The 8,192-nt window shown below is 48.1% G+C and overlaps 1 long non-coding RNA gene across 1 annotated transcript; it reads left to right on the forward strand.

Moving 5' to 3' along the window:
* Positions 1-1,928: 1,928 nt before the first annotated feature.
* On the forward strand, positions 1,929-5,841 carry LOC146754898 (uncharacterized). The gene is made up of 3 exons (XR_014938577.1): positions 1,929-2,026; positions 3,914-4,098; positions 5,578-5,841. It is a non-coding gene; the product is annotated as an uncharacterized LOC146754898 (long non-coding RNA).
* The last annotated feature ends 2,351 nt before the right edge of the window (positions 5,842-8,192 follow it).

An 8,192-nucleotide genomic window follows, 5' to 3' on the forward strand; every position in this document is an offset into this window, starting at 1 on the left:
TTCCTTCTCCCTGCCTCCCTCCAGGGCACAACCTTCCTCCAATTTTCTTTTCCCTATTACCCATTCTTTGTTTCACCACCTGTTCTGCCATGGAAACCATTAACTTTGCCTTTTGTTTTTCCTTCTCATCTCCCCTTCTAACGTACACGCTCTGAGCCTCTCGTAAGATCTCCTCCAGAGACCTCTTACTCCATCCTTCTGTCTTCTGAAGCCTCTTTTGCACATCTGGCTGCGCCTTGGTTACAGAGTTAACTTTTAGAAGCCCTTGGGCTACAGGATCCTCAGGATTCATTCCCGAGTATTTTCTCAATTTATCTCTAAGCCTTTCCAGAAAATCACTGGGGGGTTCTTCCCTATCCTGCTGAATCCCAAATGCCTAGGTAAGATTCGGGGACTTGGGTACTGCCTCCCTAATCCCAGCCATTATTATGTCTCACCGATATTTTGCCGATGTTGTGCGTTATTACTATCCCTGCTGAGGTCTTCCACTGGCTATTTTTGCTCTGCTGGTACCACTCCAGGACGCCCAGGAGAGTTATTCTTTTCCCACTCTTGTGTAGCTGCTCGCCTAATCATGCCTCTTTCTTCTCCAGTAAACAACATATCCATAATAGACATCATTTCCATCCACGAGTACAAATTTGGCCCCAGAAATTGATCTAATAGTTCTGCTACACTTATAGGATCTTCAGTCGAGGATTTCAATTCCTTTATAAAATGTCTGACTTCTGCAAATGACGCCAGGAAGGAAGTACAGGCAGGAGGCCCAGCACCCTGCAACCTCCAGGTGGGGGAGAGCAGCCAAGGATTCCTTTGGGATCTGCAGGTTCATTGTGTGGAGCATTGCATCAAGAAACATCTGTGTATAGAGATGATGGCAGAGGTACAGAGCTGAGCATCATAGAGAGGCAGAGAGGCTCAGCTCGTTTCCCACCATAAGACAGGAACTAGGAGCCACAAAGAAAGTGTGGGCGCATTCTGCTTTCCTCTTCTGTCCCACGCCATCTGCCCTGTCAGAGGAGAGGAACAGCCACGCTTCCACTGAGACGTTCCTCTCACAGCCAGGCACCCCTCAGGTTGGAGCATTGCCGGCTGCTGGATGGGAAAAGCAGCTGCAGAAGTCCGTGTACACAGGAGTGTGCGGAGAAGTGGGGTAGCAAAAGTGTGTGAGTGCAAGTGTGAGTGTGTGCAGGATGGGTGGGAAATGTGTGTGCATGCACGTGCATGGAGTGCAAGGATGGGGTTGTGCACATTGGTATGAGCAGAGGGGTGTGCAAAGGGGTGGGGTTGTACATGTGTGTAGATGCAGAAGTGTTCCTGGATGGAATTTGCACGTGGATGTGCAGAGCGTCTGCAAGCATGTGGATGCACATGCCTAAGCAGTGTGTGAAGGGATGTTCTTTCACGTGTATGTGTGCAAGGATGGGGCTGAATGTCAGGGTGTGCAGGGATGGGGTGGTACGTGTGTGTGTGTGTGTGTGTGTGTGTGTGTGCAGGGATGGGGTGGTACATGTGTGTGTGTGTGCAGGGATGGGGTGGTGGCCATTTGCACGAGCACAGAGGTGTGCAAAGCGGTGGGCGATTGCTCCGTTGAAGCAAGAAGCAAGTGTGACAGTGCTCCAGTTGTAAGGAAGTGCATTGCTGGAACAGGGCAGAGCTGAGCCTGCAACTGCAGCCTCCTTTGCACAGCCCAGCTCTCAGAGGGTGAGACAGTTGTGCTTCCTGAGCAGCTCAGGGACGTTGTGGACAGAAGCAGCCGAGTCCAAAGTTCCTGGTGTGAAGTGCTCCGAACATCGGGCTCTCTGGGCGAGCTCCCGGCTGACAGCACTGCTCCCCTCTGCCCTCGCCCGGGCCTGCTGGGAGCTGCAGGGCCTGCTGGGAGCTGCAGGCCCCGCAGGAACTACCACTCCCAGGATGCTGTGCGGCAGCACCGGGCGCCGCCATGACAGTGCTGTGTGCAGTGCTGTGCAGGGCTGGGCCTGTGGGCTCAGGGCACCGGGTGCTCCTTCCCTGAGCCTGCCAGGAGGTAAGGCACCGTGAGGGTGGTTTGGGGGAGACCAAAAGACGTAGAGAGGACGTAGGTGGGACATGGAGGTGAGATAGATGGGGCATGAACTGGATCTAGAGAGAGGGGTGAGAAGGCAAGGTGGATATCCGACAGGTGGGGACAGGGGCCTGTACAGGTCAAGGGCCAAGTCCAGCTCTGCAAGCACAGCAACATGTCGGGGACGCCGGGCTGCGGCTGGGGATGGAGCAGAGCAAGATGGAGAAAGGGGGGAACATTCAGGGAGCGAAGAAATCTCCAAGTGGGGCTTTCTCCATAGCTCAGCCTGCAGCGCAGCCACACGACCTAGGCAGGCCTCAGACTGGGATCCTGCTGCTGGGTGCTGCAGGGTGCAGCCTGGCTCAGTCCTCTCTGCACCTGGGGACTGATGGCTGTGTCTGGGATGGCAGTGAGCCTCCTCCACTCCAGGCTGAGCCACTCAGCTCTCCCAGAATTCCCGTCCATCCCCCTTTCTCATCCCTCCATTCCCACGCAGAACTGACTGAGGAGGGGAGGGATGGGTCCAATGGTGGTGGCAGATCTGGGACACTGCCCTTTCTGCTGCCCTTTCACATTGCCCTGAAGGTGGGCCCGGGGGCCTGGGGAGGTGGGCTTTGTAACTGAAGGAACGGCCGCAGGCAGGCAGAAATATGGCAAAGACATGTAATCATTGAACGTAGCAAACAGTCAAGAAATGACAGTATTCCCAACCATTTCCCATCCTAACAATCCTTTCTGATCCCACCCCCTCAAACTCCCACCCCCAATCAACTTCCCTCCCTCTGCCAAAAACCTCCCAGCCCCCTGTTGTAATCCAAGAAGAATGGCAGCAGCCATGGATCAAGAGAAGGACTTGACAGAGCAGCAGCTGTGGAGCAGGATAAAGAGCAAACCGTGTTGGTGGTGGATGCGGCAGGCAGTGCCAGCAGGGCGTCCCCTGCTTCAAAGTGCACCTTTCCTCTCTCACCCACCACACATTCTCTCCTGCATTCAGGGTCTGAGGGATTTCTTCCAGTTGTACTCCATATCCGCATGGCCAGTGTGTGATACAGAGCCCAAGTGGAACACCTGCTTGGAAAATGAAATCAACTCCCCCATTCAGTTCTATGAGCGTGCGCCTTCCTCTCAAGTGATGCGTGGTCATATTTGAAAAATCCAAATTAGTTGGATATAAGAGAGGTAATAGCATCATAACCGAGCATTACTAATACATTCAATGATTATTGCTGCAGATTCCAGCACCATTGGTAACATCAGATCCTATTGGATTCACATCCAATCTATTAACATAGTAGAAGCACAAGATAACCTGGATAATGCCTAATAACTCTGGTTCCTGAGACAGTAGTTGGCGAACCTGAAGGCAAAAGGTCAGCCCGCTAGGACAAACAGCCAGACAGCAGTATGGTTAAATATGGCTGCATCCATCAACTGCCCGAAAAGCCATGCTTTTATAGCAGACAGACGAGGGCATTTAAAAACCACACACACTAATTGAAGGAAAGCTATTGCAATAACAACCCTAAAACCCCCGTTGAAAGCCCCGAGCTACTCATTCTTTTCCTAGAGGTGTCCTTGGTTCTCATGCTGTTTCTCCCTCCACAGCTGCTGCTCTGTGAAGCCCTTCTCTTGATGCATGGCTGCTGCTCTGTAAAATTCTTCTGGTATTACAACGGCCCCCCAGATTCCCACCCCAATAATTCCTTCCTCCAAATTGCAACACTGAATTTCAGAGTGTAACATTATCAGAGTACAATTTCTCTCCCAGAATTGCCACCGCACCAAGTTCCCTCCTCATCTCCCTTTCTGCTCTTCTCGTCTGCGCGTCTTCCTTACTTTCACCCTGTCCTTTTTCTTCTGGTGATGGAGATCTTCAGGCTGGAGGAGCTCTTGTCTTGCTGCAGCCACCCCAGCATCCCTTGCCAGCTGTGCTGTGCCCAAACTCATCCTCGCTGATCCATGCCAGCCGATCATCGATGTCAGCCATGTCCTCCGGGCTGCCTGCGCTTGTTGTCACTGCTGGAACAGCAGTCTGGAAAAGGCAATCTGGAAAAGTAAGTTCTTTGTAATTGAAAACTTCTCAGTTCCTTCTGATCTCGATATACAAAGTAGTTCCAAGTCCCTGTAGCTTTTGTGTTTTCTTTTGCAGAAGGATTCTGTGATTCTGTGTGATTCTGTGATCTTTGAGATCCTTTTCAACCCAGGCCATTCTATGACTGTACAGTTCCATACTGGAACAAATATAAAATGCTAACTATGTAAAACATGGAGTAAAACCTGTGTGATTTGTCCACACCAGGAGGTGATTAGAAAACAATTTGTAAGCTACAAAGCTGCTTGCTGGAAAGGAAGAGAAAATAAAACTACAAGAAACAGGGAAAACATTTCTTCCTGAAAATAGGAAGAATAATGGACCTGCCATGAAATTTGGGTGAAGCTGCCTGATTTTATGAAGCTATTCACATTATTTTCTTGGTGCTGTGTTTCCCAAATGAGTGGTTTCTGGCTCTGCTGCAGCACCAGTCTGCATGTGAACATCAACTCTACTCTCCATCTGGGAAGATTAAGACTTCACTTCTCCCACCAGCACCACTGAATTACAGTTACTCAGTGATTAAACAAAGGAATCCTTAAAGAAGGGTTTACAGCTGTCGTGTTATCTGAAGTGCTTGGGGCATTCTGATGCTATTAAGCTCTATGTATTAACAAGTTCAAAAAGAAAAGGTAGGCATCTGATTGTTGTGACAGTTTCTAAGTTATTTGGAAAGCTGTACCACCCAACCACTCCTTCTATTTGATGGAGGTGACAAAGCTCAGTTTAATTTCTGACTGCTGTTTAAATTCTGAAGCTCGAGCTGGTTCCTGGAGCAGAAAAAGCTCGGAAGCTGTCCCTCCTACAAGCAGGCACCTCTGAGCAAAATATGACATCTCAATTTCTGATGGTAAGGTCAGGAGATCTGATACCAGCGTCTAGCTTTCGGCTTCATGCTGTGTTAGTGGGACCTTTGGCATCTAGCACTTAATGATCTTGAAGGTTTCTTCCAACCCAAGCCCTCCCATGATCCTATGATTCTGTGATTTCACTCAGGTTTATTAAGATGAGATGAGTTCTCCTAAATGCACTGTTCTCCATATGATTATATTTGGAGTCTTAAATTATAATTGGGTGACTTAAACCAGACACCAAACTTTCTGATGGCAAAAATTAAATGAAATCAATCCTTGACTGTGTCAGTAGTCTGTAACTAGAGCCCATCAGGTAATTCCCAGCCTCCTGCCTGTATCAGTGGCTGCACACAGTGAAAAAGTCTGATGGGATTTTAACCTCTAAAATGTTCCAAAGCAACCAGAGGGCGAATATATTCACTATGCAAATACCTGCAGGAATAAGCTTGTCATGTATGTCCTCAGGTACCACAGTAGTTAATGGTGGGACTCAGTAGGTCATGCTGAAAGTTGAGTCTGCTGATCTTGAAGGTCTTTTCCAGCCTACATGACCTTATGCTAATATTTCTGTATTTATTTCTGTTCAGCTCCCAGAAAACCTCCCACCCAGCCCCCAGTTGACCCCGTGGTGAAAAATAAAACAGAAACCTCAGTGATGCTGGCATGGACCCCTCCGAAGATGCACTGCCCCATTCCAATCAATGGCTACGTCGTGGAATGCAAGAAACTAACTGGCTTCACCTGGGTGAGGTGCCACGAGTCTCATGTCCCCGTCCCAGAGTTCACGGTGAGCAATCTGTCTGAAGAGGCTGATGATCAGTTCCGAGTGTCTGCAGTCAATGCACATGGACAGAGCCCGTCTCTGGAATTCCCAGGGAGCGTGCACCTTGGTAAGCACAAAAACCCCAGTGGAAATGGGTCAGTGTGTGCTGAGCAGCTGTGTTGGTTCCCTAAAGATGCTTCCTTTGACTTTAAGGATAGTAGTGCATTAACACACCAAAGGCTTTCCCTTATTCCTAGTTCTCCTATCTCCTATCAACCTCCAGCTACCACTAAAGTGATACAAGTTATGTTTCTGTGACAGGGACATGAATATCCTTATCTTTTGATATCTCATATGTGCAAGATCTGTAACAGATCTTAAGCATAGAAGTGCTTCTTCCAGCACTCATGCAAAGGGAGAAGTAGAAATGTCCCTATGATTTAATCTTCCATCTCTAAATGAGATACCAGACTTGCATCTAAAGAGCATTAAGACATTCATGTTGTTCTTCCTCAGAACCAGTCCTGGTTGTGAAATCCCCCCTAACAACTGGTGCAGCTGTACCTGGAGGGGATGCCATGTTTACTATTGACCTTACAACAACGTGTCGCGGCACTTGGTACCTCAGTGGTAAAGTCTTACAGGAAAGCGAGACCTGGATCATCAAGAGAACCCAAACTACTCACAGCCTAATCATAAAGAACGTCACCAAGAACGAGGATGGAGCAGAAGTGAAATTTGTTGCCAAAAATGTTGATGTCAGCACCAAGATGAGAGTGAGAGGTATTTGCTTTGATCCTTCTCCTTTCCTCTTACAGTCAAGGCATAGTTTCTGTGATCTGATGATTAGAAGTGGGGCTGCAGGCATTCACTGACTGTACCAAATACCTGAAATTGCATCCCATGGACTGACGTGAGTCCTGGTAATGACCTAAACATGATAGCACTGAGTGTAGGGTAAGCCAATCTACCCAGCTGCTTGGTATCTGAACCAGATTGCTCCATGCCAGCTGATGAATGTCTGCAGTTCACAGCTACTGGCCAGTGCATTCAGTCAGCAGGTTTACCACTGCATCACCATAGAGCAGTACTTTCAGCTCCAGGTTCAGACAGCCTTTCTGATTGCACTGGAATAGTTTAGAAGTAGGGGAGCAATCATTCCAATAATATCTCTATCAATCAGCTTTGCATGACAAAATAAAACAAATAAAGATTCATTATGGGAGGAGCTGTTTGTCATTGGGTGGAAACCTCCGCAGAAGCATGTTTAGAGCATTATTAATCAGTAGAAGGAGATGTTTGGTTGATTTTTACTTAGTAAATCCGGCAAGAAGAACAAATTAAATATCTTGAATTGCTCAGCACTGACCCAGTTATGAGTGCAGGAACAGAAGGTGATACTTTTTCAGAGATCTTGCAGCAAACATTGACCACGTTAGCCTGATATCAATTGAACTAACGAGGCCTTTGCTCCTGACAGGTGCTGCAGTGAGATTTACCAAGAAGAGCAAAGATGTAGAAAAGATCTCTGCTCCGCTGCGTGAGGAAGCCAAACTGCAGGCTGAGCTTTCAGACACAGGTGCTACTGTGGAGTGGATGAAGGATGGGAAGGAGCTCAAGGCCAGTGAAAAATAGGAACTGCACATTGTGGGGAAGAAACACACCCTGAAAATTCACAGCGTCTCCATGGATGATGCTGCAAGTTATCAGTGCATCTGTGAGGGGGATAAAATGCTCTATCAGCTTTCAGTGAAAGGTATGTGACAGTCTGGGCTGTCCTCTTCCTGCCCAGGGCCAGCAGACTGCATTCACCTGACTCCCCGACAGTCCAGCTGTTGTCAGACAGCATCTGGGGTGTTTTCAGTGGCTGTTTTGACTTGAACTGGCCAATCTGCTTTGTAGAGCCATTTGATTTCTGTGTTCTGTCCTGTGATTCGTCCCTAAGATATAGAGGAAATCAAGGGAAAGATAGGAAAAAGAGCATCCCAGTCTTCCTGTTCTTCTCCCAGGGTGGCCACGAGAGATGATGTAAACAGCTCTTTTTGTAGCAGTGATCCAAAATGTAGAAGAGACCTGTGAAGAGTCACAGGGATGTTTACTTAGCTGTCATTCCATGGTGGGCTTTTTCTTGCACAGATGTAGAGAGAAACTTAACTTTCCCACGCAGGTCTCTGTTTTGCTGCAGGGTGTAGGTCTGATCTCTGAGATCCACACGCTGGGCCTTGATTGCAATAAATGAGAGCCCTTTGTTTTCTCCAGTGGAAGACTTTCCATTTCTGCAGTACCCTCTGCAGATGACACAAATGCAAATGCACCTTCTTCCCAGCAACAATTGCCTTTTTTTTTTCACACTGAGTATGCATGAGGCTCTTCATCATATTCTGCTGGCTTGTCACCCTTGTTGATCCATGGAGAAACAACAAAGCCCTAGAGTAGTGT

The sequence above is a fragment of the Coturnix japonica genome, chromosome 37 (genome assembly GCF_054131305.1).
Source record: "Coturnix japonica strain WE chromosome 37, WE-NBRP24, whole genome shotgun sequence".
NCBI lineage: Eukaryota > Metazoa > Chordata > Aves > Galliformes > Phasianidae > Coturnix > Coturnix japonica.